Source organism: Chenopodium album, chromosome 1 (genome assembly GCF_948465745.1).
Source record: "Chenopodium album chromosome 1, dcCheAlbu1.1, whole genome shotgun sequence".
Taxonomy (NCBI): Eukaryota; Viridiplantae; Streptophyta; class Magnoliopsida; order Caryophyllales; family Amaranthaceae; genus Chenopodium; species Chenopodium album.
In genome coordinates this window covers 40674636-40691819 of record NC_137834.1, presented here as the reverse complement: position 1 = coordinate 40691819, position 17184 = coordinate 40674636, and the positions used below count along the sequence as shown (strand labels likewise).

At 40.0% G+C, this 17184-nt stretch overlaps 1 non-coding gene across 1 annotated transcript; it reads right to left on the bottom strand.

Moving 5' to 3' along the window:
- Positions 1 to 386: 386 nt before the first annotated feature.
- LOC145565318 (small nucleolar RNA R71) lies at positions 387 to 493 on the bottom strand. Its single transcript, XR_014095010.1, has one exon. It is a non-coding gene; the product is annotated as a small nucleolar RNA R71 (small nucleolar RNA).
- Between the last annotated feature and the right edge of the window lie 16691 nt (positions 494 to 17184).

The following is a 17184-nucleotide window of genomic DNA, read 5'->3' as shown; positions in this document are numbered from 1 at the left end:
CAGAGATGACGGCCCAAAAGAAACTCAGTGACTACTCGCAGCTGAAGCTCACAGATTTCCCGCACCTTACTCCCACTCCGGCTTTAGATGGAGTTCAATTTGAAATCAAGCCCCAATTTATCACTATGATAGAGAGGAAGCAATTCAGTGGAGCTAAGGGTGAAGATCCTAATCTTCACATTGCATATTTCTGCCAGTATTGCAACACCATTAGACAAGCCGGGGTCACACAAGACCAAATCAGGGAGATTCTTTTTCCTTTTTCATTATGTGGCAAAGCTAAATTATGGTTTAATGGTTTGAATAGAACTGCACTTGGTATTACTGACTGGGAAACTCTTGCTTTAAATTTCTATAATAAATATTATCCTGCAGAGAGAACAGCGGTACTAAGGAGTACTATTCAGAACTTCGCTCAAGAGGCTGACGAAACGTTATATGAGGCTTGGGAGAGGTTCAAGGATTTCCAGAGAGAATGCCCCCACCACAATCTAGCACAATGGCAACTGATCCAAGCTTTCTACAATGGACTTGGAAATTCTTCTAGATCAGTTCTAGATTCTGCAGCCAGTGGGAGATTCATGAATTTAAATGTGGACGATACATGATAGGTTATCGAAGACATGGCAATACATAATTCCCTATACGGGAATCCGAGAGGGTTTGCAAATAAAGGAAAACATAATGCCGATTCCGTATCCTTTTTGCAAGCTCAATTAACGTCTATTTGTCAAAATTTAGATTATCTTACTACTACTCCTAACTCTATAGCTAATGTTTCTGTTGTTGCTAACAATGAAGATTTTTGTGAAAACTGTGGAATTGTAGGGCATTGGGAGCAAGATTGTAGGAGTTCCATGGAACAAGTTAATGCCTTTCAAACCTATAGGCAGAATAACCCATATTCCAACTCTTATAATGCTGGTTACCGGAACCATCCATATCTTTCGTACCGGAGTACCAATGCACAAAACCCTCCACCTCCACAACAACCACAACAGCAACCCCCACCACAGCAAAAATATTACCATCCAAATTCTAGCCAGAAAAGCCAAGCATTACCCTCATCATCTTCTGACCCTTCCATGACAGAAATTAGAGCAGTGCTTACTAAGATGCAAAAGCATATGGAGAGTAGGGATGCGCAAATTGATTCTATTTTAGCCCACAATAAAATCATGGATAATCAAATTGCACAACTTTCATCTACCCTACAATCCCGTCAGCAGGGAGCTCTACCATCACAACCTATCCATCCCACAGATCATGCCAATGCAATCACTCTAAGGAAAGGTTCACATTATGATGGACCTCCTATGCCGAAGGAAGATGGACCAGTTCCTGATCTAGATTCCTCTATACCAGACGTTAATCCTGCTAACCCTGCAGGGCTACAAACAGATACTAACCCTTCTAATTTTTCTGTGCAGGGTAAATCTCAGGATAAGGGAAGAGATGTGCAGAGCCCAGTTATCAAACTACCGTTCCCAAATAGACAACTGAAGAGTAAGTTTGATAAACAATTTGGTAAGTTCTTAGAGGTTGTGAAAAACCTACAGGTAACAGTTCCTTTCACTGATTTAATCACTCAGGTTCCTGCATATGCTAAATTTATGAAAGACATTCTGACTAAGAAAAGGGCCTTTAATGAAGTAGAAACTGTAGCTTTCACAGAGGAGTGTAGCGCTCTATTGCAAAATAAATCCCCCCCTAAATTAAAGGATCCCGGTAGTTTTTCCATTCCTTGTCATATAGGGAATGTTTTTATTGATAAAGCTTTGTGTGATTTGGGTGCCAGTGTCAGTGTTATGCCATCGTTTGTCTGTGCTAAACTTAATATGGGAGAATTAAAAGATACTAATATAACTTTGCAATTGGCAGATCGTTCTGTAAAATACCCCCTAGGTATTTTAGAGAATGTCCCTGTCAGAGTTGGTAAATTTTTTACTCCTGTTGATTTTGTTGTTTTAGACATGGCAGAGGATACACAAATACCCATTATATTAGCTAGGCCTTTTCTCCATACTGCAGGAGTCATTATTGATGTGAAAAATGGCCAACTAACCCTTTCTGCTGGTAATGATAATGTTACTTTTAATCTAGGGAAAGTGTTGTAGCCAAGCCTAACAACTTGGTTATGGACGTTTCTTTGGTCCAAGACGTAGCATCATGCATTGGTGCTATGCGTTCTATCTATGTGCAGCAAGATATTCAATCCTTTGAGTTTCTTGTTGTTCTTATTAACTAGTTCATTCTAGTTCTTTTATGCTTTGAATAAGTTGTAAACTTTAGTCTTATTTTAAGTTTGCAAATTAGTTACATTTTTCTTTAGTTCTTTTAGCTGATTATAGTTCGGAAATGTAATGTCACATTCACACAAAGTACAAGTGCAAGATACATCAAGAAGGCAGCCATTTAAGCTTGTGAAAGAAGCATAGAATCCGAAATTCTTTAAAAGGAATTTCAAGGCTTTAACTTGGGTGTTACAATCAGCTTCAATGAGGAGTTACAAGCTTTCAATTAAGCCTTCAAGTGGGCGTAGATTTCAGTCAGCAAATGAGCATCTAAAAGGCGTCCAAGTACACTCTTGTCTACATACATTCAAGCTTGATCCAAGGCTTGAATCAAGGAGGAGTTACACTTCTTTTTGCTGTTTGAATTGGGCGTGAATTAAGGGGCTGTTTTGCTTCTTACTTGCTGCTTTGTTGGGCGTGAATCAAGGGAGAGTTATGCTCTTTATTTCTGATTTTATGAAGCCTTAATGTGGAGGTTACAAACCGCCACTTTTTCCTTTGATGTATCTAGTTAAGCTTAGCTTCTTTTATTGATGTATCTAGACACAAAATCTGTTTTTGATGCTTAGCTTAGGCGTGTAACAAGTAAGCTGAAAGTCACTTAAGTTAGCTTGTACTTAAGGATGCTTGTTTACTATAAATAGCAAGAAAATGTGAATGAAAAATCAGATTATTCGAACAAACAAACTTTGTGTTTTACACTCGTTTCTTGGATTAGAAACAAACCAGAAATTCTTGGATTTGGAATTTCAATTCCTTTGCTTAGTTAACTAGCTTAGACTACTAGTTGGCTTGTGATCTTAGGAACCCATTTCGTTTCTTAGTGGTGTGACTGTAGCTAAGAAGCTATTTGGTTCATTAGTCTTACTTATCTTGGTTTATCCCTTGTATATTTCGGGTTGATACTCCAAATATACAACATTTGGCGCTAGAAGGAGGGGGTCTAGCAAAACAAATACCTAAACACATACCCCAAACACATACCCAAACACAAACCATGTCCAGCGTCCCACCCCCTAATTGGCAAGAATATGTCAATAAGGTTACACAAGAGAAAGAAGATATGGAGCAACGAATGAAATATATGCAAGATCAACTGAAAGATCTTACTATTAAGATGCGCCATAAGAGAGAGGGCTCACCCCTCCAAAGTGATGAAGAATTGAGTGAATCTAATTTCAATCACAATGATAGGCCTTCTCATGAAAGAGAAAGGTCACGGCCTATTAATGACATAAAAGCAGACATTCCGGAGTATGATGGAAAACTCGATGCCGATGAGTTTGTAGAATGGCTTAGAACAGTGGAGAGAGTGTTTGACTATAAGCAAACACCGGAAGAGAAAAAGGTGAAAATTGTGGCCTTGAAGCTACGAAAATATGCCTCAACTTGGTGGGCTAGTGTGTGCGCCAAGAGGGAACGACAAGACAAAGAAAAAGTGAGATCATGGGTTAAGATGAAGAAATTGTTGAAACAAAAGTTTCTTCCCACATACTATGTGCAAGAAAACTTTTCAAAATTCCATACCCTTAAGCAAGGTACGAAATCTGTAGAGGAGTATGCTAGAGAGTTTGAAGGATTTGTTATGAAGTGTGGAGTAGAGGAAGATGAGCCTCAAACTTTGGTTCGGTTCCTAGGTGGACTTGACCCAAAAATAGCCAATGTGGCCGAACTACACCCTTACACCACCCTTGAAGAGCTCATTATCTTAGCACATAAGATTGAGCAGCAACAAAAAGCAAGAGGCAAAAGTGAATCATCACGTTTTGCATCTCAAACCTCATTTCCCCAAAGAAAGCAAACATCCAATTTCCCACCTTTCAAACCCACATCCAATCAGCCTACTTCTAAACCACCTTCACAAAACACCCAAAATTCCAACCCAAAACCAGCCCCAAGAAGATGCTTTAGGTGTCAAGGCCTTGGACATATGGCTAGTGATTGTCCAAATAAAAAAATTGTTACTTTGGTAGAGTATGAAGAGGAGAACGAATTAGAGGTTGAAGAGGACAACAATCTTGAAGAGAATGATGAGTATGCGTGCCTAGGTCCGGATGAAGGAGAATGCTTGGTAGTTCGACGCACACTAAGCAATTTGTTGGACCAAGAAGGGAGCTTGCAACGTGAGGCAATCTTTCACACTCGTTGCACCATTGGTGGAAAGGTATGCACTTTGATTATTGATGGAGGTAGTTGTACCAATGTAGCTTCACAAGTAATGATAGACAAGCTGAAAATGAAAACTATCCCTCATCCTACACCATATAAAATTCAATGGTTAAGTCATAGTAAAGGGATTCATGTCACACAACAAGTCTTGTTATCATTTAGCATTGGTAAAACTTATGAGGAAAAATTATGGTGTGATGTTGTACCTATGGATGCATGTCATGTTTTACTTGGTAGACCTTGGTTATTTGATAGACGTGTGATGCATGATGGTTACAAAAACACCTACTCCTTTTCCAAGGATGGAAAGAAAATTGTCCTAACCCCTTTAATCCTCAAAAATGACCACCCCATATCCACGCCTCCCACTTCCCTCACCACTCTCATAAAATCTGAATTTCGTGAGTATAGGGCTCACAAACACTTCATTTTGAGCCAACTTGATACCCCCTCTCAACCGTCCAAAGAAGAAAACCACCCACTCCTCACCTCTCTTCTCCAAACCTATTCCCATGTTTTCCCCAAAGATATCCCTCACGGATTACCCCCAAAGCGTGACATCCAACACAAGATTGATCTTGTGCCCGGATCCATGCTCCCAAACAAACCAGCCTATAGAACCAATCCCAAAGAAACCGAGGAAATTAGAAGACAAGTGGAGGAATTGTTGTCAAAGGGTCTTATTCGTAAGTCTCTTAGTCCATGTGCTTGTCCTACCTTGATTGTGCCTAAGAAGAATGGAGAGTGGCGCATGTGTGTTGATAGTAGATCAATCAACAAGATCACTATCAAGTACCGGTTTCCTATTCCAAGGTTGAATGATTTACTTGATGATTTGCATGGTTCTAAAGTGTTCTCTAAAATTGATTTGAGAAGTGGCTATCATCAAATTCGAATTTTCGAAGGAGATGAATGGAAGACCGCTTTCAAGACAAAGGAGGGCCTCTATGAGTGGCTTGTGATGCCATTTGGTTTGTCTAATGCACCATCTACATTTATGCGCCTTATGAATCAGGTTATGCAACCTTTCATGGGTAAATTTGTTGTAGTCTATTTTGATGATATTTTGGTGTATAGTAGGGAAGAAGAAGAGCATGCTATGCATTTGCAACAGGTTTTTGAAGCCCTTGCTCGTGAGCAACTATATGGTAACTTAGAGAAGTGTCATTTTTTCACTTCCCAAGTTATTTTTCTTGGTTTCAAAGTTTCCTCTCAAGGCATAGAAGTTGATGAAAAGAAAGTTGCTGCAATTCGTGAGTGGCCCACGCCACAAACAATTCAACAAGTTCGTAGTTTTCATGGACTTGCTTCTTTCTATAGGAGATTTGTGCGAAATTTTAGTACTCTCATGGCACCTATCACCGAGCTAACTAAAAATCAGAAGTTAGTTTGGAATGATAAGGCTCAAAAGGCCTTTGATGAGGTAAAACATCAACTTACTAGTGCACCTATTCTTTCTTTACCTAACTTTGATGAAGTTTTTGAAGTAGAATGTGATGCTAGTGGAGTTGGTATTGGTGCTGTTTTGTCACAAGTTGGGCGTCCCCTTGCCTACTTTAGTGAAAAACTCAATGAAGCACAACGGAAGTATAGCACCTATGATAAGGAGTTCTTTGCTCTTGTTCGTGCTTTGGACCATTGGAGACATTACCTCATTTCCAAGGAGTTCATCCTTCATTCAGATCATGAAGCTCTCAAATATCTTCAAAGCCAACAAAAACTCCAACCACGCCATGCCAAATGGGTGGAGTATTTGCAAGCTTTTCATTTTGTGATCAAGCATAGGAGAGGCGCCATGAACAAAGGAGCTGATGCCCTTTCAAGGAGATACACACTCTTGAATTCTTTCAAGGCAAAAGTAATTAGTGTTGAAGATGTGAAAGCAAGTTACAAAAATGATCATGACTTTGGTGATTCATTTCTAAAATGTTCTAATCATGCTTACAAAGATTATTACATTTTAGATGGCTATTTGTTCAAAGGAAACAGGTTGTGCGTTCCAAGATCAAGCCTAAGAGAATCTCTTATCAAAGAGTTTCATGAAGGAGGAATGGCGGGACACTTTGGCATAGAGAAGACTACTCTTCTTGTGCAAGAGTACTTTCATTGGCCTAGATTGGTTCGTGATGTGGAGTTTATTGTGAAAAGATGCGTGGTTTGTCAAAAGGCCAAGAGTCATAGTCTTCCACAAGGCTATCTTTTGCCCTTACCTATTCCGCAAGCTCCATGGGAAGATGTTAGTCTTGATTTCGTTGTGGGACTTCCTATGACCCAACGAAAGAAAGATTCCATTATGGTTGTTGTGGACCGTTTTTCTAAAATGGCTCATTTTATTTCTTGTCATACAACTTATGATGCTACTCATGTTGCTAACTTGTTTTTTAACGAGGTTGTGCGCTTACATGGTGTACCTAAGTCCATGGTGAGTGATCGTGATCCAAAATTCCTAAGTCATTTTTGGCTTACATTATGGAAGAAGATGGGCACAAAATTGAACTTTAGCACTTCAAGTCATCCTCAAACAGATGGTCAAACCGAAGTGACTAATAGAACTTTGGGAACTTTGTTGCGAACTTTGGCTACTAAACGTCCCAAGCAATGGGAAGAGATGCTCCCTCATGCGGAGTTTGCTTACAACAGAGTGCCTAGCAAGACAACCGGTTTGAGTCCTTTTGAAGTTGTGTATGGATTCAATCCTTGTACTCTTATTGATCTTGCTCCCATTCCCTCACCTAACAAGTTTAGTCATGATGCCGAGGTGCGTTCCAAAGAAATCAAGTCTATGCATGAGCAAGTTCGTTCTCGAATTGAACAAACTAATGCAAAGACTAAAGCCTACTATGACAAGAAGAGAAAGGAGGTCCGTTTTCAACCTGGTGATTTGGTTTGGATTCATCTACGAAAGGAAAGATTTCCTTCCAAGAGGCGTTCCAAGGTTAGTCCTCGTAGTGATGGTCCATTTGCTATTGTTGAAAAGGTGAATGATAATGCTTATAAGGTTGAATTGCCCGGAGACTATGGTGTTTCTAGCACCTTTAATGTGGCTGATTTATCACCTTACTATGATGAGTTTGAAGAGTTGCCGAGTTTGAGGGCAAACTCTTTTCAAGAAGGGGGGAATGTTGTAGCCAAGCCTAACAACTTGGTTATGGACGTTTCTTTGGTCCAAGACGTAGCATCATGCATTGGTGCTATGCGTTCTATCTATGTGCAGCAAGATATTCAATCCTTTGAGTTTCTTGTTGTTCTTATTAACTAGTTCATTCTAGTTCTTTTATGCTTTGAATAAGTTGTAAACTTTAGTCTTATTTTAAGTTTGCAAATTAGTTACATTTTTCTTTAGTTCTTTTAGCTGATTATAGTTCGGAAATGTAATGTCACATTCACACAAAGTACAAGTGCAAGATACATCAAGAAGGCAGCCATTTAAGCTTGTGAAAGAAGCATAGAATCCGAAATTCTTTAAAAGGAATTTCAAGGCTTTAACTTGGGTGTTACAATCAGCTTCAATGAGGAGTTACAAGCTTTCAATTAAGCCTTCAAGTGGGCGTAGATTTCAGTCAGCAAATGAGCATCTAAAAGGCGTCCAAGTACACTCTTGTCTACATACATTCAAGCTTGATCCAAGGCTTGAATCAAGGAGGAGTTACACTTCTTTTTGCTGTTTGAATTGGGCGTGAATTAAGGGGCTGTTTTGCTTCTTACTTGCTGCTTTGTTGGGCGTGAATCAAGGGAGAGTTATGCTCTTTATTTCTGATTTTATGAAGCCTTAATGTGGAGGTTACAAACCGCCACTTTTTCCTTTGATGTATCTAGTTAAGCTTAGCTTCTTTTATTGATGTATCTAGACACAAAATCTGTTTTTGATGCTTAGCTTAGGCGTGTAACAAGTAAGCTGAAAGTCACTTAAGTTAGATTGTACTTAAGGATGCTTGTTTACTATAAATAGCAAGCAAATGTGAATGAAAAATCAGATTATTCGAACAAACAAACTTTGTGTTTTACACTCGTTTCTTGGATTAGAAACAAACCAGAAATTCTTGGATTTGGAATTTCAATTCCTTTGCTTAGTTAACTAGCTTAGACTACTAGTTGGCTTGTGATCTTAGGAACCCATTTCGTTTCTTAGTGGTGTGACTGTAGCTAAGAAGCTATTTGGTTCATTAGTCTTACTTATCTTGGTTTATCCCTTGTATATTTCGGGTTGATACTCCAAATATACAACAGAAAGTTTTGAAAGGGCCTATGCTAGAGGAAAATTGTTGTTATATTGATATAATTGATATAATGGACGATATTTGTGATGATAGCTTGCCACAGGTTCTTGCAAGGGATCCCCTGGAGGAAATTCTTTGTGGGAATTTATCTACAGACAATGCAAGCGTTTGGGGTAATGAGGTACAGGATATTGAAAGAGCTCTTTCCTTAAAAGAGTTAGACCCCAAGGAAACAATGAAGGTAGTAAATTTAGTTCAGGAATCGAAACCTGCAGAGGTTAAGAAACCTGAACTAAAACCTCTACCTTCTCATTTGAAATATATTTTTCTGGATGAACAGGAACTATACCCCGTGATCATTAGTACTGCACTTAATGACCTACAAACTTCCCAACTTCTAGGGGTTCTTCAAACCCATAAGAAAGCTATTGGGTACAATATTGATGATCTCAAGGGTATTAGCCCTGATTTTTGTATGCACAGGATACATCTAGAGGATAACTATAAGCCTTGCATTCAGCCCCAGAGAAGATTGAATCCTAACATGCAGGAAGTAGTCAAGAAAGAGGTTATGAAATTACTTGATGCAGGTATTATCTATCCTATTTCTGACTCCAAGTGGGTAAGTCCTGTGCAGATAGTGACTAAGAAAGGTGGGATGATTGTGATAACTAATGAAAAAAATGAATTAATTCCCACTAGAACTGTGTAGGGTGGCGTATGTGTATTGATTATCGTAGACTGAATATCACCACTAAAAAGGGCCACTTCCCTCTTCCCTTTATAGATCAAATGCTTTAGAGGTTAGCTAACCATAAGTTCTTTTGCTATTTGGATGGGTATTCGGGATTTTCCAATTTTCGATTCACCCTGAAGATCAGGAAAAGACAACCTTTACATGCCCTTATGGCACTTTTGCATATCGTAGAATGTCTTTCGGTTTATGTAATGCTCCCGCTACCTTTCAACGTTGTATGATGAGCATCTTTTCTGATTTCATAGAGTCTATTATGGAAGTCTTTAAGGATTATTTTAGCGTGCATGGTTCTTCATTTGATTCATGTCTAATTAATCTCGCTAAAATTTTAAAACGATGTGAAGAATGCAACTTAGTTCTAAACTGGGAGAAATGTCACTTTATGGTGACAGAGGGAGTAGTTCTAGGTCACATTATATCTGATAAGGGAATACAAGTAGACAAAGCTAAGATTTAAGTGATTGAGCAATTACCTCCCCCAGTTAATGTTAAGGGATTTAGAAGTTTCTTGGGTCATGCGGGGTTTTATCGTCGCTTTATCAAAGATTTTTCTAAAATTGCTAAACCACTGACTCAGCTTTTTCTCAAGGATGCTCCTTTTGTTTATACTGACGAGTGTCTTGAGGCTTTTAACAGGATTAAGCAGGCTTTGATATCGGCACCCATCATATGTGCTCCCGATTAGAATCTTCCTTTCGAGATCATGTGTGATGCAAGTGACTTTTCACTAGGAGCCGTGCTCGGACGAATAAAGAACAAGGTTTTGCATGCTATTTATTATGCAAGCAAAACTTTGGATGAAGCCCAAGTCAACTATGCCGCTACACAGAAGGAGTTTCTTGCTGTTATATATGCTTTAGAAAAATTTAGATCATATCTTGTTGGTTCTAAAGTCATTGTTTTTACTGACCATGCAGCGTTGAAGTACTTGATAGCTAAGGCGGAATCAAAGCCAAGGCTACTCCGATGGGTTCTTTTGCTCCAAGATTTTAACATCAAAATAAAAGATAAAAAGGGAGCAGAGAACGTAGTGGCAGACCACTTGTCTTGTATCAGGTATGATGAGGGTATGGATTCTCTTCCTATAGATGATTCTTTCCCTGATGACAACCTATATGCAGTTGTAAAGAAACACCCATGGTATGCCGACTTTGCTAATTATTTAGTGGGTGGTACTCTACCTCTTGACTTGTCCTACCAACAAAAAAATAAATTCCTTTCTGATGTTAAACATTATTTTTGGGATGATCCTTTTTTGTTTCGTGAGTGTGCAGATGGATTATTTCGCAGGTGTGTTCCCGAATGGGAATTCCACGGTGTTCTTACTAGTTGCCACACCTCAACATATGGAGGACATCATGGCCCCACTAAAACGGTGGCCAAGATTAATGAGTCGGGTTTTTATTGGCCTACAATGTTTAAGGATGCTAACACTTTTGTGCAGGCTTGTGACTCTTGCCAGAGGACTGGCAACATCTCGCGGCGGCATGAGATGCCTCAAACCGGAATTTTAGAAGTTGAAATTTTTTATGTTTGGGGTTTTGATTACATGGGACCGTTCCCTTCATCAAAAGGGAACCGCTATATACTTGTCGCCGTCAACTATGTATCCAAGTGGGTTGAGGCCATCGCTACTCCTACTAATGATGCCAAGGTGGTCTATAGACTTTTCAAGAAGACCATCTTTCCAAGATTTGGCGTGCCTAGAGCGATAATCAGTGACGGAGGATCTCACTTTCATGAGCGGAAGTTAGACACCCTCCTTAAAAAGTATGGTGTCTACCATAGGACAGGTTTAGCCTACCACCCCCAAACTAGTGGCCAAGTTGAAGTTTCTAACCGTGAGATCAAGGCCATTCTAGAGAAGGTGGTAGCAAAGTCAAGGAAAGATTGGAGCGATAAGTTGGATGACACCCTTTGGGCGTACAGAACTGCATTAAAGACCCCTATAGGTACTACTCCATATTGACTCGTGTACGGTAAAACATGTCATCTCCTGGTCGAATTAGAATATAAGGCATATTGGGCTATTAAGGAGCTCAATTTGGATGCCAAACTAGCGGGAGAAAAGAGGTTACTTCAACTTAACCAACTCGATGAGTTTAGGTTGACGTCCTATGATAGTGCTCGTGTCTACAAGGAGAAGACAAAGAGATGGCACGACAAGATGATCCTTTCGAGAGAATTCAAAGAGGGTGATAAAGTGTTGTTGTTCAACTCTCGACTTAAACTATTCCCAGGAAAGTTGAGGTCAAGGTGGTCGGGTCCTTTTATTGTAAAAAGGGCCAATAAATTCGGTTCTGTGGAGGTTTTCGATGAACATGGTAACAAGTTCAAGGTTAATGGCCAAAGACTCAAGCTATATCATGAGGGGGCTACGATTGGTGCAGTTGAATTACTTCACCTAAGCGGTTCCGATTCACTATGAGCTTCAATGTGGTAAGAGGGTCGTGCGGGACCTAGATAAACCAGCGCTTTGCGGGAGGCAACCCGTATTTCTTGCTTTCTAGACTAATTTTTTCGTTATTTTTATTTTTTATTTATTTTTAGAGAGGTGAGGAGAGTGAAATTTTACCTTTCATGAGTGTTTTGTACAGGTTTTAGATCACAAAGTACGGAGTTTTCAAGAGAAAAAGGCGAAGAAAAGAGAAGCTCCGGATTGGGTACGAGCCCGATCGGGCGAGGCTCGCCCGATCGGGCGCGCACCTGAGGGTCAAAATCGAGCTAATTTTCGCCCGATCGGGCAAGGAACCCCAATCGGGCATGAAATATGCATTTTATCGGAGCTTAGCCTCGCCCGATCGAGCGCGCAAGTGAGGAAGAAAATCAAGGGAAATTTCGCCCGATCGGGCGAAAATATGGAGAAATCGAGTGCCACGAAAAGAAATATCGGGCGATCAATCTAGCGATTTGGAGATTCGTGTTCGCGCCCGATCGGGCGCGCACTTCACATTCCCAAAAAAACTAATATTCCCCCGATCGGGCGCGCCTATTTTCCGGAGGAATTCCTCCTTCTCCCCCTTTCTTTTCTTTTTCTTTCTTACTTTTTCTTCTTTATTCACATTTTCTCTCTCTAAAACCTCCATTTTTAAACCTTCAACCTCACTTTCCTTCAAGATCTTCTCAAATTCATCCATCAAAACCTTAAAATTTTTACATATTCTTAATCCTCACACATTACTCTACATTTTTCCACCCATTTTCTCCCACTTTCTCTTATAATTTCTTAAAACCCTTAGAGAGAGAAAGCTTCAATACCCAAATTTCTATCTACAAATGGCTTCCAAACGATCTAGACAACAAAGGGGAAAAAGTTCGAGGCAACAACAACCAATGGTCGACCCGGAGCTTCAAATACCGGGATGGGAGGAGGTTGTTATCACCTCAACGGAACAATGGGCAAGGATGCTCAATCTCATGGAGAGGCAGGTAATCTCTACCCGTTTTGTTCATCATCCTACATTATCTAGATTAGGTCTTGATATATATGTAGAGAAATTATTTAAGGGTATAGGCATGAGTGGTTTCTTCCAAATGCATTGACAAGGGAATAATCGTGTCGTTGAGCGACTACACCTAAATCAAATGAATTTATAACGGCTCTACCGACCTAATACGTGTATAGGGTAAATAGAGGGGTCGAACCACAGGGAGAAATGCTTAAGCACTGCATTCATTACCTAGGGTCTAAGCTATCTCGGAACAAGAAGTGTGAATAACTAGAAGGTTAAACTAAGAACAAAATGGATTAAAATTAATATAGCTAGGCACCAAGGGAAATGGGTAGGTGAAGTTGACGCTTGATCATGCAATAACAAAGTAGCATATCAATGGTAAACTAAACATGCACGAATACCGAAGTAAAGGGGTCCAATCTAACCGTCTTCCGGGGTTAATTGGTTTCTCCTAACATAGCCTCTATGTTTCCACATTAGAACCATATATTAGAAGGTGCAAACAAAGAAATATCGATAGTAATGAATCTCAGCTAAGTCAACTTCCGTTACTTGTTAGTAAAGACTCATCTTTGATCAACTAATAATGTGCACTTGCAAGAAAGACCAAAGAATATCAAGCATGAAAAGACTTTAATCACCATTAACATAACCCCAACATTATAAGCATGAACAATTAGCAACTACACCATCCCCACACCCTTGGCTAGGTGACTACTCACAAATCATATTGAAAACAATATCAATCATCAAATCAATAAGCATCAACATGATTAATAAGCAAAGAAGAAAAATCAAAGCAAATAAGCAAAATAAAAAACAAAGGTAAAGAGAAAGAGTAAGAGATTGCTCATTAATTGAAGATGAAGGTCTACAAAGGATTGAACAAAACTCCTTCTTCAAAATCCAAGTTCATCAATGAAGAAAACAACACTTTCTCTCTCTACCAATGAAGACTAATAGTGTTTCTCTCTCTAGATTAAGCTAAAAATGTAGAAAAATTAAAACTAAGTTAATCTCCTCTCAAAACGCTATAAGATGGGACTTATATAGTCCGTACAGAGCTAGCTGATAAAAGGAGAGGTCCGACCGAACAAATGGGTAGGTTCGGCCGGACTACAGGGTAGGTTTGGCCGGTTACAGGGTAGGTTCGGCCGAACCATGGGTAGGTTCGGTCGAACCTCCCTGATCCTGGTCTGGTCGAACTCCTGTGGTTCGGCCACTCCTGCAAAACAACCAATTTTCATCTTGCCCCTGCCTCAACGTTCGGCCGAACCACTGAGCAGGTTCGGCCACACCTTGGTTCGGCCACACCATCAGGAGGTTCGGCCGAACCTCTTCTGAATCATGCTTCCTCTAGCTTCCCTTGAGCTTAGCTTCCTCCTCTTGAAAATCCCGATGGTTCCTACAAAGCATAAGCATGAAAATCACAATAAGAACAAAGCGGGAAGACTAAGAAAAGGGAGGATAAAGGAGAAAGAAAAGAGGAAGCAAAACTAAGTAAAAATGCTTAGAAAAAGGGCCAAACAAGTGCAAATGAGGGGAGAATCCTTAGAGAAAAAGGATAAAAGAGTGGCATAAATGCCACTCATCATGCATCATGATACTTATGATTACTTGACATTAGAATTTATTTCTAGTTTTAATGTTATTAAAATGAATGCTTTGATAACTCATGTACAATTCCGATTGCTAAACAACGATGTGCGATTAACTCTAAAAGAATTTGGGGAGTTGTTTGAGCTAAAATCGGACAAACCTATCGAACCCTCCCAAGACCACATTGCCGTGGTCTACAAGAGACTTACCGGGGAGGGTTTGATTAACTCCAACACGCCAAAGGGACGTGGATTCAACATCCTGTCCCAAAGTTTTTGCAAAGGTTTGCCGGCCTCACAATTTTTGGGAGGCATGAACCGGAAAATGTGAGGAGGGATGAACTAGAATTGTTGGCATCCTATATGATCCCTAATGATGAGAAATTAAACATACCTCATAGGATCGCCAACCACTTTCAAGGGGTGGCCAATGCGGCCGAACGAGTAGGTCTAGGGCGCCAATCTATTTTGGGGGGTTGGTGACCCATATTGCTATTAAACACCTAGTATGGGACCCAAATAGGCATAGGAAAGTAGTGGGCTCAACCCTCATGGACCTAGCTTACTTAGGGAGCTTAAACTGGGTGCAACCCATGGGCGGTGAGGCTTGGTGGATAGTCCACCGAGAATCGGGTAGGAGAGACCAAGCTTTTACCCTACCCAACCCCGCCTTGACCAAATTTGAGAAGGGGAAGCCTTCTTACACATTCGAGACAAACGGTCAAGGCGAGTTTCAAGAACCTCACCCTTCACCACAACCCCACCATTCCCCCCTACACCATTCACCACACTACCCCCAACCACCACCCCAACCCTTTACCTATGGCATGCCCACCTCCTCCGTCGATTATAACATCAACCCCAATGCCCCTTATGACTTTTTGGCTTTTCGGAGCCAACTCGATCGTATAGACATGGGGCAAGGGAGGGTAGAGGGCATGGTGCAAAACCTAGATTCTAGGTTAGGCACTTTGGATAGTCGGGTGGGTCATATACAGAGGAACCTCGGGAGGGGTTTATACCCGATGTACGATGACTATGCACGCCGAGGGGCTATTCCCCTCGAGGCATTAGTTCTCGATTGGTTCCAATACCCCCAAGGAGGGTATTCCACCCCCGGAGCTTTTGGTACTTATGTGGACTACTCTTCGGTCCATGGATATGGGGGTGATGCTCCTTTTGGGGGTATGGGGGGAAATGTGAACCATAACTACTTTGCAGGTGGTTCGGGTTATGGTGGTGCTGGAACGAGCCAGGGTGGTGCCGGCTCGAGCTATGGAGGAGGGTACGAGAGGATGGATGATGATGAGGAGTAGCTTCTCCTAGCTACCTTCCCAAGTCAATGAGGGCATTGGTTGATTTGGCTTGGGGGGAGATTTCTTGTATATATGGTAAATATCTCTCTTTTCTCTATTTAATGCTTTTCTAGTGTAGTTTTTATTGCTTTCCTTTATGAAAAAAATACAAAAAAAAAAAAATCAAAAATACGTTCCAATGAATTGTAAATCATGCTTCCCTTTGTCCCATACTTAGAAAATATTGTTTTGACTCTTGATATATGATAATGAGCTCTGTGAATTTATTAATCTTGATTTAAAGTTTAATTGTTTGGATTCCTAAACATGCGTCAATTTTGCCAACTATTTGTGAATATAGTGCTTGACTAGTTGATTTGGTTAGGAATGTGTGATAGTTTCTGGTATGTCAATGAATTTGAGTATTGATTTGCAACTATTAGTAATGTTTATATAGCTCAATATTATGCACATTGAGGAGGACAAAGGCATTTGTTCTCTTAGGAAGCCTTCAGACGATATTAGATACATTTGTTCGCTTCTTGTTACCCATGTTGTTGCTTGTGCCCTTTTATTGTTTATTTAGCCACATTACAAGCCTATATGAGCCCCATTGATTACTAGTCCCAAGCTTGGCTTGGGGGAGCTATTAGTTGGTGAGGTGAGGGAGTTGTGGTGTGCATATCATTTGCACAATGTGGGAATAAAAGAAGAGTGATTGTTCTTTGATTTTATGATTGGAAAATATTGATGTTTTGTGTTTCAAAGTTGAAAATTTCCAATATAAGGTAAAAAAGAAAAAAAAGAAGAGCAAAGAAAAAGTTGTTTCATATGTTCAAATGTTCTATTTGAAGGTTGCTCAAGAAGAAAAAAAAATTCAAAAGAAAAAAAAAAGTTCAAGTTTGAAGAAAAAAAGAAAGAAAAAGTATAAGTAATTCAAAGTTTGTTTTAATTCACTCTATTTCATATTATCATATTTTGTGAGTGAATATGTAAGTGTTGGGATTGTGTTGTGTATATGATTTTTTGGTGAACTTTTGTGGAGTTGAGTTGTGATTGGAGATGTTTTGGTCATCACTTGTTGTGAACTTGGGTTTTATTAGGATATGGCTCCCTTAAGCATGGCTTTACTCTCACATTTTCCTAAATTTATCCTACCCTTTACCCTAGCCTTACATTACAAGCTTTAAAGACCTTCCGACCTTTGTGCATAAGAGTTGTATGAATGTGAAAGTGTTGTTTATCAATGCAAGTTATGATTTGACATATTTCGAGTCGACTAGTAGGTTGAGCGTTCATTGTTTTAAACACACGAGAGTGTGAGTTGGGAGGGCATTGTTCACAAATAAAGGGGTTGGTTGGAGAGTGATCGAGTACATTTCTTACTCGCCACATAAAT